The sequence below is a fragment of the Nannospalax galili genome, unplaced genomic scaffold (assembly GCF_000622305.1).
Source record: "Nannospalax galili isolate Female #2095 unplaced genomic scaffold, S.galili_v1.0 scaffold271, whole genome shotgun sequence".
Taxonomy (NCBI): domain Eukaryota; kingdom Metazoa; phylum Chordata; class Mammalia; order Rodentia; family Spalacidae; genus Nannospalax; species Nannospalax galili.
Genome location: NW_008331789.1, coordinates 2,325,822 through 2,339,300, shown reverse-complemented (window position 1 = coordinate 2,339,300; position 13,479 = coordinate 2,325,822). Strand labels below are relative to the sequence as shown.

The 13,479-nt window shown below is 37.4% G+C and overlaps 1 protein-coding gene across 7 annotated transcripts in view; it reads right to left on the bottom strand.

The window, feature by feature from the left end:
• Window positions 1-13,479, bottom strand: part of Lcorl (ligand dependent nuclear receptor corepressor like) — a 212,691-nt gene that overhangs the window by 68,812 nt on the left and 130,400 nt on the right. The gene's annotated exons all lie outside the window — the stretch shown is intronic.

Sequence of the window (13,479 nt, the reverse complement as noted above, 5' to 3'; positions counted from 1 at the left end):
GGGGGGCGGCGGCAAAATTGACACTGCTGGAGAGATGGCTCAGCGGTTAACAACACTGGTTGTTCTTGCAAAAGGCCTGAGTTTGAATCCCAGCACCCACATGGCAGCTAAGAACTGTCGTAACTCCAGTCCCAGGGATCCAACAGCCTCTTCTGACCTCCGCGGACATTGCACAACAAGGCTGCACTTACCTACATGCAGGAAATATACACATACAGATAAAATAAAAATAAGAGGCCAGGGAGGAGGAGGGGGCTTTGCCACCTTCAGCCAGGGGGCTGGGCAGCTGCAGATCTGGAAGGCTCAGCTGACATGTAGGGGAAAAAGCCTATGGGTGTAAGTAACCCCACTGCAAGTAACTCCTCCCTGATATCATGAGCTCTGTCAGGAAATCCAAATAAATACCTTTATTCTCTAAATTGTAGTTTGGAGGAATATTGGTCGGTGGGTCATAAGGGAGCTATGCATGCACCTCCCAGCAGTAAATTTGACTTACACAGACATCAAAGTCACAATTTGCACTGCTTTCATTTGTTATTGTACTTTTGCTCATCCCATTACTTTCAGCATTTTTTTTTTTTTTTTTTTTTTGGTCTTTTTGAGACAGGGTCTCCCTGTAGCCCCAGCTGTCCTGGAACTCACTATGTAGACCAGGCTGGCCTCGAACTCACAGAGATCCACCAGCCTCTGCCTCCCGAGTACTGGGATTAAAGGCGTGCGCCACCACGCCCAGCCTACTTTCAGCCTTTTAAAAATCATTTTTAGTTGTATTTCATATATACAGCTTAAATTTGGGTCTTCGTGAATCATTTGGATCTCTCCTATAAATGAGTTTTTACATTTCTTACAATGACTGATGTCACTGTCAACATAGTTATGGTTCACATACTTTATCCGCTTGGGACATTTTCTTTCCTCTAAAATTTTATTTCTTTTGGTAAGATTAGTCTACCTTTTCTTGAATAAGCTGTTAAATATCCAGATTTCAAATGATTCCTCTAATGCTTGCATGCCATCCATATGGTACTCATTGAACTCAATCTGTTCTTTCCTACCCCACTTTCTTTACCTGGGCTTCTCCATTTGCTTTAGGAAGAGATAAAATATGGCCAGTGCTCACAACGCTCAGAACCCATGGCTAACAGTGGAGGAAATGTGACCCACCATCACTTTTTGTACGTTAAAGTGTGGAAACACATCTGCATAAACTCCTTAACGTATGGACATTGCTGTGCTACACTGATACGCAGATGTAGGAATGAGAACACCGACAAGATCAACCACACTTGCAATCTGGCCATTTAGAGCAAACACTTGCCAATCTTCAGGGTCCTTGTCCTTCATTTCTGAATGTCTAATAATGCTTTTGAAACCTTTCACATGCACCACAGGGTGCCTGGATCCCATAGCTTTGGCACACATATTCTTTCCTTTCTTTTTTTGAAAAATTGCCCCGGGGTTAGAGATTTTTCTTGAGATGTACAGTTCATCTGATTTTCATTCTTTGTGAATTAATCTTTTAGGTTTGATGTGCAATGGATTTTCTTCTTTAAGAATATTCATTTTATGAAAATGCCTCAAAACTGATTATCGTGAGACAATTAGTATAACAGGAGGCAGGCTATTTAACATATTTTGTTTCTTGAAATATTTCTTTGTATTTTTTATATAATTGGTGTCCCACTATTTTTTTTTCTTTAAATTTTTTTTTCTTTTATGTGCGTGCTTGTGTGTATGCGTGTGTGTCCCCGACGTGTGTAGATCTGAAGAGGTCAGCAGAGGGAATCAGATCCCCTGGAGCTGTAGTTACAGGATGCTGTGAGCCATTCAACATGGATGCTGGGACCTGAACTCAGGTGCTCTGAAGAGGAGCAAGTGCTCTTAACCATTGAGCCATATCTCCAGTCCCTGTTCTCTTTAAGATTCTTAGATATACAGTGACTTTAGTTTTTATCTGTTGGTATTAATTATCATGTATGTCAACTGCTCTCATTCTCTTTTTCAACTTATTTCAACTCAAAACTTTTTATGACTTCTTTTAAAGATGATTATATTTTCAGTAAAACTTGCTTTCCTTTAGGTATCAAAAATGTTCTTCATAGCTGGGTAATAATCTTATGCATGTATTTTCTTTATCCATTCATCCTGGGGCACCTTGACTGACTACTTACTTGAACTATCATGGACAGTGCTGCAATAACTAGATTAAATATTTATTTCTAAGATGATTTTTCTGTTAAAAAGTGTTTCTGAATTTGGTCAATTGTCCATTCCCACATTCATTTTGTCTGCTTTTTAAATAAAGTGTTTTTTTTAACATCTTCAAATTCTTGTTTTAATAATATCTATGTTATTTTAGGTTGGTGAAGCAATTTTCTATTGTATAGTTTTATCTTCATTTTGTTTTCAAAATGAAGCTGATGATTTCTCATTTACTTCTTCATATTTCATGTATGCTGTTTATTCTGAATTACTATAATTTCCTAGACCATCACTGACATCATTTATTTATTTATTTTTGGTCTTTTTGAGACAGGGTCTCCCTGTAGCCCCAGCTGTCCTGGAACTCACTATGTAGACCAGGCTGGCCTTGAACTCATGGAGATCTGCCTCCCTCTGCCTCCTGAGTGCTGGGATTAAAGGCGTGTGCCACCATGCCCGGCTATTATATTTTAAAGAATTTATTGTACTAGAACCCTTCCTATGCTACTATGGTATGACTCCTTCATATCTTTCAATCTTTTAAACATATAATGTGCAAAATACTGGTTTCATTATAGTATTTTCACATATTCATGACACCCTTTGATACTTTCACCACTCTACAGCACTCTTTACTCCTCCCAGTGCCCTCTTTGTTTTCTCAGTATCCCTCCATTTACTTTTGTATCTTTTTTCCTTTCACATTTCACGTGAAATAAAACATGTAGTAACTGTCTTGAGTCTGGCTAATTTAATCAACATAATGATCTCTAGTTCTATGTATTTTTCTTGTATACAACATTTTCATAGACTTTATGGTCACATAATCGATTGTGTGTTTATGTATGTACACACACACACACACACACATTTTCTTTATCCAAACATAGATTATCAAGGCTTATCCCATAACTTGAATATTGTGAATACTGCCAGAATAAACAAAGGTGTAATAGTATGCCTATCCTATGCTGGCTTTGACTACTGCAGGTACAAACTCTAAGTGGCATAGCTGGATCACAGGGTAGTTCCACTTTTAGCTTTTGAGGGACCTTTATACTGATTTTCATAGTGTCCTTACTAGTTTTTAATCCTTCTGACAGTGTATTAGTATTTTTTTCCTTCCATAACCTTGCTAGCACATATTCTTTCTTCCATTTAGTACTTTGATACCCTTGAGTTGATTTTTGTATAAGGCAAGAGACAGAAGTCTAGTTTCTTCCTCTATGTGTGGATTTCCAATTTTACCACCATTAACTGGTCACAGAAACATTCCAATGTGTACCAGAAGGCTGTGGCTACATGCATTTATTTCTGGGTCCTCTACTCTGTTTCAATTGGTCTACATGCTTGTTTCTGTGCTCAAACCAGACAGGTTTTGCAAATATGGCTCAGTCATATGACTGGAAGCTCAATGCTGAAGGACCTCGAGCACCGTACTTCTTTTTTCCTCAAAACTGCACTGGTATTTGTGGACTCTGGTGTGTCCTCTTCAATTTGTAACTGTCATTTCTGTTCCTGAGAACAGATTATAATCAGTCTGTAGATCACTTTAAGAAAGCATGACCATTTTAGCAATATTAATTCCACAGATCTAAGAACATCATCTTCTAGTGACTCCACTAAGGAGAAAGCCATTTTAGCAATATTAATTCTAGAGATCCATCTTTTAGTGACTCCACTAAGGAGAAAGCAGTAGGGAAAGAAATATAGGAAAATTGCTGTAATTTTATCAGGCAAAAATTCAGAGATTAGGATATCACAGTATTTCAACTTTAACAGTTCTGTTTCTAAAACAGGCCTTTAAAAGTGTTTAACTGGGGGCTGGAGAGATGGCTCAGCAGTTAAGAGCATTGACTGCTCCTGCAGAGGACCTGGATTTGATTCCCAGCACTCACATGGCAGCTCACAACCACCTGTAACTCCAGTTCCAGGAGATCCAATGCCCTCTGCTGACCTCTGTGGGCACTGCATGACACAGGTGCACTTACACACATGTAGGCAATACACTCATACACATAAAATAAGTATTTTTTTAAAAAAGTGTTTAACTACTTTTCTCTACCTTGAATATTGGGTTTTACTAATTCTTATTCTTGTCATTTGTTTTCATTCTATTTACCTGGAACTAAAAAAACAACGACTTCACTACTTTGATCTTAAGCTTACTCACTAATTTTTTTCCTCCTAATATAAGTATTTAAGGAAAAACATTCTGCCACTTTAAAATTTTTAAGATGATCTACCTGATGACTTTATATCCATATTCAGGCACCAAGGGTTCAAGTGTAACCAACTGTGACTACTAAGAATCAGATACATAGAGATTAGAGAAGCATATGCAAACATCTAAGTGTTAGTAACATTAAAAATGAGTCTTTCTGTAGGAAACAGTGTATTTCAAAATGAAATGGAGATCTTTTTTAAAGGTTTATTAAAGACTCATTCAATTTTATGTCTTATAGGGTTTATACTGAGTTCAATATTGTATAGCTGTATTAATTCAACTGTGAACCTAAAATTTACAGCCACTTTTGAAAGAGATGTATCTTTGTTCTGGAAACAGTTATGAAATAAGTTAAAGCTGTAATGAAATGCTTCTTCTAAATTTCTCTCTATATACTTCCATTTTAAAAATGTTTTATTGATAATAACTGATTTTGGCCAAGGAATAGAGTCTGTATCACAGGATGCTTTCACAAATTGAACATTTTTTTCCCAAGATTTTATTTTTAATTATGTGTATGTGTGGATGGGTATATCCATGTGAATGCAGTTGCCCATAGGGGCCAGAAGAGGGCATCAGATCCCCTGGAGTTGGAATTAATTACAGGCAGCTATGAGCATCTCAATGTCATTGCTGGAAACCAAACTTGGGTCCTCTGCAACAGCAGCAAATGCTCTTAACCACTGAGATATCTCTCCAAGGCCTGGTCTTAATTTCTTAATGTCCAAGAATGCAGCAGATTTTAAAGTAAAATTTCAAGTATGCTGAAATGAATGTGTTCTACAAGGTCGGAGTGAGAGTTCTATATACATTCATGAGATCAAATGTTAGTTTGTTCCAATTTTTTTAAAAATTCCATTATTTTTTTTTTTATTATTATTATTAATTATAGCAGGGTCTCCTCAAGTAGCCCAGATGGCCTCAAATTCTCCCTTAGTCTCCCAAGTGCTAAGTGCTGAAATTACAGCAGACCACAAGTGTCTTTGTTATTTTTTAATTGGAGGAAAGGATAGTGTCTCTTCTTTTTTGAGACAGTGCACCACACTGTAGCTCTGTTGGCCCTGAACTTGCAATCTTCCTGCCCCAGATTCCAGGGTACAGAAATTTTACAGGCATGAGCTACCAGCCATGGCTTGCTTTTATTTTTCATTCTGGTGGATTTAATGAAAATACTCTTTATTATTCTGATCCACACATTCATAATTGTCATGGATCCTCTGTTGAACAATACTCCTTTTTGTCTTCGGAAGTCATTATGTTTGATGTCAATATGCTGCTATATATAAATGGTCAGTCTTTTAGTATTGTTGGTATTTTAAAATTTATTTTTAATTACATGTGTAAGTATGTCTGTTTTTGCACATGAATGCAGGTGCCCACAGGGTCCAGAAGAAGGCATCAGAACCCTGGGAGCTCAAGTTATAGGTGGTAGTGAGCAGCCAGAAGTGGGTGCTGGAAAGCAAACTCCAGTCTTCTGCAAGAGCAGTAGAAGTTCTTAACCATTAAGCTATTCTCTAGCCTCAATAGTGTTTATTTTTGCCAGCTTTCTATATATGCTAAGAGGCCTTATGAAGAACCTGTAAGTAATGAAATTTATGCTGATAGTCTGCTTGTAGTAAATGAGATGACTGGTATTTTCATTTTCCTCATTGCCTAAGACTCCGTTTTTCTTCTGAAGTACTCTCTCTCCAGGTATTTTCCCTCTACTGCTTTAGACCCAATATCTAATTTTTATTACATACTGGAAATTTTCACAAGCATACTTTTCCTTATCAAAGTCTAAAAGTAACATATCTGTCCTATTAGGTGTGATGTACAATTCTTTAATTCCAGTCACACTACTTTGATTTACATGTTTTTCTTGGGCTTCATCCCTCGTCCTCATTCTTTCCCACCTGACATTCTAATTAAACACATGAGAACTAATTCTCTTCTTTCATATCTCCTAGCACATTTAACCTTTCATTGTATGACTAAATCTTTCGTGGCTTCCTCAGATCTTTCAGGTTTTCAATAATTCTTGCTATATTAAACAAGTTTCTTGAAGCTTTAATTTCCATTGTTGTAACTTTTAATTCTGTTTGGTTACTTTGGATATGTTGTAGTTTTGTTTAGTTCTCTAATAGCTCTTAACCCATGCTTTTCACTCAATTTTATATTGTTTTAAATAAAGCACTCTCAGTTTTATTTATGAAATCCAGACTCTGAAGGTCTGGTCCTGCTCTTTGAACACATTTGTTCAAAGAATCATATTGGCTTCTATATTTTATGATTTATTTACTTGAAGGGAAGTAAACTAATTTTAGAGAACTTTGTTCTGCTTGGGTCCTGGAGGCCATTGCCCCATAATCTTAAAATAAATTTCAAATTTTCAAATCATTGTGAATTCAGAATCTTAAAAAGCTATCACCACTGGTCAATGGCTAAAAAATCACCAGGAAAGGGGCTAGGGAGATGGTTCAGCAGGTAAAATGTCTGCTGGAGTGTACAGGATAGCTTTAGTTGTCAACTTGACACAGCTGGGTAGAGGGAATCTGAATTGAGAAATTGTCTCCATGGGATTGGCCTGTGGTCATGTCTGTGGGGCATTTTCTTGACTGCTGAGTGGTGTGGGAGGGCCCAGCCCAGCCCACTATAGGCGGTGCCAGCCTGGGGAAGGTGGTCCTGAGTTGTATAAGAAAGCAGGCTGAGGGACTGAAGGGATAGCTCAGGGGTTAATAAGAGCACTGGCTGCTCTTGCAGAGGACCCGAGTTTGAATCCCAGCACCCACATGGCAGGTATCAAATGTCTGTAACTCCAGTTCCAGGAGAATCCAACACCTGCTTTTGACGACCACAGGCACTGCACGACATGGGTGCACACACATGCAAGCAATACACTCATACACATAAAATAATAAATTTTTTTTAAAAAAGAATGAAAGAAGCCTGAGCACAGGCCAGAGGGAGAAAGCCAGTAAACAGTATCCCTCCATGGTCTGTGCTTCAGCTCCTAACTTTAGGCTTCTGCCCTGAATTCCTGCCCTGACTTCTCTCAGTGATGAAACTGTGACCCAGAAGACTTAAGATGAAATAAACACATTCCTCCCCCAACTTCATTTTGGTCAGAGTGTTTTATCACAGCTATAGAAAGTAACTATAGGGCCGGAGAGATGGCTTAGTGGTTAAGAGCACTCAGGTTCGGTTTGCAGCACCCACATGGTGGTTAACAACTGTCCATAGCTCCAGTTTCAGGGAATCTAATGCCCTCTTCTGACCTCCATGGGCATTGCACAACATGGTGCACTTACATATGTGCAGGCAATACACTCATACACATTAAAAAAAAAAAAAAGTAACTAGACCACAGAGCAAGCCTACGACTTGAGCTCAGATGCCCAGAATCCATGTAAAAATCTGACAAAAGCAGCACAATCATCTGTAGTCCCGGTGTGTCCCTAGTAGGGCGATAGGAAGCTGAGACAGGAGAATCTCCAGAGGCTTGTGGGCCAGTCTGGCTTTGTAGTAGCAAAGAGACCCTATCTCAGACAAGGCTGGTGGTGAGGACAAAATCCTCAAGGCTGTCCTCTGACATATTCTCTAAATGGCACATGTGTGCCAACACCCCTACACACATGAACTAATGAGGGACATGAGCATGTACACACACACACACACACACACACACACACACACACAAGTTGCCAGGAAAGATTATTTTCTTGTTGTCTACTCTACAGTTTTTATTTTGTTTCTGACCTAGCCATTTTTATTTTTAATTTTTAAATAAGATTTACATTTCTGATATTCTATATTTCTAGAAACAAAAGCTTCTTTGGTTATAAAATTCCTTGCTAAATGAAAGAACATTTGTAATTAATCATGCAAAATTTCCAAACATTTTTGTAACTAATGAGTCACTTAAAAACCAAATTATTCATTTGTATTATATTTAAAATGCATAATTCATTCATAGATGACTAAAATCCCCAGAGTTAAACTCTCTTGGGCCAGTGATTCTTCCTGAAAAGAAGCATCTCTTGATTTCCTTTTTGGAATGTCTTTATTTTCCAATGTCATATAAGGTCTAAAAAGCTTATGGAAGCAATGAAATCAAAGGTTGGATTAAGGGGAAAAAAACGTATGTTTTCAGAATTTTTCTTCCTATAAAAGCACTGAATAGATTACATTTTTTTAGATTGAAAAAAGAATCAGTTTGCATTTTACCTTTCTAAAAAACCAAGTTCAGCTGGTTCTCTGTAAAGATAATTAAAACGGGGCATGGTGGTGTATGCCTTTAATCCCAGCACTTGGGTGGCAGAAGCAGTTGGACCTCAGAGAGACATAGTGAGTTCTAGGCCATATGTGGCTAAAGGGAGATCCTGTCTCAAAAAGATCCCCCGCCCCATAAAGGATAATTAAATTGATAGCCCCTAAAAATAAGAGAAAATATACAAAATTACTAGTATCAGAAATAAAAACAGTCATCATTGTGGATGCCAATGAATTAAAAGGAGAAATGAGCATTATGAATAATTTTATGTTCACAAATTTACTAATAGTTGAAATGAACTGATTCCTTCAAAAACAAACTACCAAAGCCCATGAAGACAGAAATAGACAACTGGAATAGGTATGGCATCTTTCATTAAAAAAACTTACAGGCTGGTGAGATGGCTCAGGAGCTGGGATTGTGTACTGCTCTTACAGAGGACTTGAGCTGTGTTTTCAGCTCATACATTAGGTGGCTCCTAAACACTCCAGCTCCAGGGTACCCAATACCTCTGGCCTCTTGTGCACATGCCCACATACAGAGACACACATACACATATAATTATTTTAAAAAATATTTTATTTTTTATTTTATGTGTATGAGTGTATTGCCTGCATGTATCTGAGTGCACCCGTGTCATGCAATGCTGTGGAGGTCAAAAGAGGGCTTCGGATTCCCCTGGAACTGAAGTTAAGGACAGTTTGTAGCTGCCATGTGGGTGCTGAGAATTAAATCTAGGTCCTCTGCAAGAGCAGTCAGTGCTCTTAACCAGTAAGCCAAGTCTCCAGCCCACACATATAATTTTTAAAAATCTTTAAAGAATTCAATTAACAATTCAATGCAAACACTAGCTCAAGTAGTTTCATTGGAGAGTTTTACCAGCTATTTAAGGAAGAAATTCATCAATTTCCTAAAATACCTTCTCAAAAGTGGAAGCAGAGAATATCTTCATTTTCATTTTGTAATTAGCATTCACTTCACATCAATGCTAAAGACAGTTTTTTGTTTTTGTTTTTGAGATAGGGTCTCCCTGTAGCCTCAGCTGGCCTGGAACTGACTACATAGACCAGGCTGGCCTTGAACTCACAGAGCTCCACCTGCCTCTGCTGGGATTAAAGGCATGTACACCACGCTCAGCCCCCAAAACAATCTTTTCAACACACAGTGCAGGGGAAACTTGACACTCACATACAAAGAAAAGAACCTAGGCATATGCTTCATAACTTTTTACAAAACATTAACTCAAAGTACAGATTTACTTAAATCCAAACCTATCAGAGCACTAGAGGATAACACAGGAAAAAACTCAGGAGACCATGAGAATATTGCCAACAATAAAAACCTGATTCATGAAAAGATAAATGAATGTACTCAACTTCATTCATTACTGGTAGGAAATCCAAACAGTAGTTATTCAGTACAGGAACATAGGTTTTCAGCTTTTTACACAGGGATATAATTTAGTAGTTTCTTACAAATCTAAAAATAGACTTACCATATGATCTAGCCATTTAGTTCCAAGGTATTTACATAAATGCTATAAAAACGTATGTCCAAATGCAAACAAACCTATGAATGTTTATAGCAGCCTTATAATTCTAGACACTGGAAGCCACTAGATGTTCTTTAGTAGGTAAGTGAATAGCAGACTGTGGTACGTTCATAGTACCAAGTATTACTCAGCTTACAAGTCATAAAAATAGATGAAGAACTTTAACTGCACTACTAGTGATGAAAGCCTGTACCTGAAGAGGCTATATGCTGCATGTTCCAATTATATAATACCATATATCTAATAGTTTCATATGCCATATGAAATTATCCTGAAAGTATTTGGAAGTGTGATGGTGGGTGGGATGAGCAGATGGAGCACAGGAGATTTTCAGGACAGTCACCCTACTGTTCCTTGACACAGAAACACTGTACACAAGACAGGAGGCTTTTGGCAAAAACATAAAAATGTTTAACACAGCTCTGCACAACTCATGTAAAATGATTCTAAAGTACATTATGGACTTCATATAATAGTTTATCAATATTAGTTCATTAATTATATCAATAAAATATGTTTATAATGGGGAAAATTGAAGGAATGCAGATGGTGGGAAGCATATAGGAAGACTGCACTTTCTACTTTACCTATAAACCCAAATGTGCTCTAAAAAATATTAAACTACATATGGCAGTATATGCCTATAATCCCAATACTCGAGAGGCTGAGATAGTGAAACTGAAAGTTCAAGGTCAGCCTGGGCTATAGAATAAAACCACATCTCAAAAAAATAAAATAAGATCTGTTAACCAAAAACAAAACAAACAAAAACAAAAACCAGGTTAAGCAAAAATCCCTACTTTGATTTCATATTTTTCCTTTGAAGAAAACCATTCAGTAGATGGCACCAGAGATCCTTTAGATTAAAGAATAACAAAATGCAATGTACTATTAATAATGCTTAGTTCTTTTGTATACCTGCTTTTGAGATCCTCTTATTCATTAACAAATAATATAACTGATGCTCTGAGAAAAAGATGCTCCAGGTAACACTGTATTAGGTTCAAGTTATATCATCCCATATTTAGGTACCTAATCTTGTAAGTATAGGAATGTCAATGTAGAGAACTATGGAACAACAGTAACTGTACATTACAGGTAAGTAGAGAGTATGGTAATATTAATCTATTTATAGGTGAAATTCTACCTCACATTTTGGCATCTACACAGCAGTTCTATCAGATACTTCCTAGCAACTGGTAAGCAAGCATCTCAGTAAACTACACAGAAGAAAAGCACTAACTCAGCAAGCCACAAAGCCATTTTAAAATTTATTTTCTTTTCAGTCTGGAACAGAATGACGTATTATGTTTATAAAGAAACAGGGTGTTGGGCTGGAGAGATGGCTCAGCGGTTAAGAGCAACTGGACCCAGGTTCAATTCCCAGCACCCACATAGAAGCTAACAACTGTTAGTTGCTCTAGGAGATCTGACGCCCTCTTCTGTCCTCTGTGGGCACTCACAACATGGGTACACTGACACACACACAGGCAATACACTCACATACATTAAAAAAAAAAAAAAAAGAAACAGGGTGAAAGCACCTTAATAATCCGTCAAGCAACTAGTTACTCACCCACTGGATATACTCAAAGTGCACTTTCATTGACAACAAATTAAGTAGCCTTGATTTATAAGATAATTTATTCCCTATCTTTAAAATTTGGATCCCTGACAAATGATGTTGAACAGTGTTAGGTTATTTTGCACTTTACTCCATATGAAAGACGAATACTATATAGGCCACTTTTGGGGGGCTAGGAAAAGAAAGGCAGGATCAAAATAGTACCTAGAGAAAACAGAAAAAAACTACATGTATTCTTATATTTCTAGATACAAAACTCAGTTTTCAGTAAGCAAATTTTAACAGTGACAGCACTAAAACAATACAAATCAAAGTATTGACCATTACCACTACATTTTATACATTAGCAAAGAATACATGTTAACATCTATTTTCATGCAAAAATACTACTCAAGAGTTCCAAATTAATCAATGAACTTTTAGAACATAAGTTAACTCTTGCTGAAGAACAAAAACGAGATGAAATTAAGTCTAGTATATAATAACAGTAAAAATGATCAGCTTTGGGAAATGAATCCCCCTAAAAGTCTATTACACACCAGTGAGTTATAAAACTGTAAGCACTCAAAGACCTGATTTGTACAGTAATAACTGTATTAATCTGGATTTGTCAGAGTACGCTTTCACATACACCTTGGCAATATGTAGCATAATAACTTCCATTGATTTCTTACAGAATTTCACATGTGTGTTTGCTGCATGCATTGTTTGTGTGTGCATGTGCAGGTATGTATGTGTGCAGAGGCTAGAGGTTGACACTGGGTGTCTTCCATGACCACTCCCCAGTGTATTTTTTGTTGTTGATTATTATTATTATTATTTTTTTGACAGGGTCTTCCTAGTTATAGCCCACCTAGAAGTCATGATGTGAACCAGGGTGGCCTCTGCCTCCCGAGGGTTGGGATTAAAGGTGCACACCACCACGTATTTTTTAAGACAGGGTCTCTCACTGAACCTGGAGTTCACTGATTAGGCTAGCTTGCTGGCCATTGAGTTCTATGGATCAGCCTCTCTGAACCCCTCCAGCTCTACACCCAGCTCTTGCATGCTTCATGCTTGCATGGCAGACACTTTACAGACTGAGCATCTCTCCAGCCCCTTATTTTAAAATCAAAGACATGACAATAAGAGCTGAAAAGTTTGGCTGTGGCTTTTGACTAAGTTATTTTTGAACATATATTTCTTAAAAATTTGAGAGAGGGTCTTATGTAGCCCAGGCTGACCTCAAACTCACTATGCAGCTAAGGATGACCTTGAACTTCTGATCCTCTGCCTCTACCTTCAGGAGTGGTGGGATTATAGGCATATATCACCATGCTTAACTTTCAGGACAAGTAGAATTCAAATGGCTCTACCAGATTTCAGACAAGATTTAATCTAATTATATTTCTACAGAGAAGGAAACAAAAATCCGGAAAATCATGTCAGAGATGATGACAGAGCTTCCAATATTTATCTCCAAGACAAAACAATGTCTTAGTAACATAAATCCTAGTACAAGTATCATGATCGCTTCTCAAATACTGATCTATTTGGTTCTTGAGTTCACACAGTTTTTCAAAAGCAGGTTGAGGTGGCAAAGGATATTGCAAAATCTAAGCATATCTGGTTAATAAACTTTGAAAATCAAGGAATTTATTTGAACATTTATCCTGAGTTTA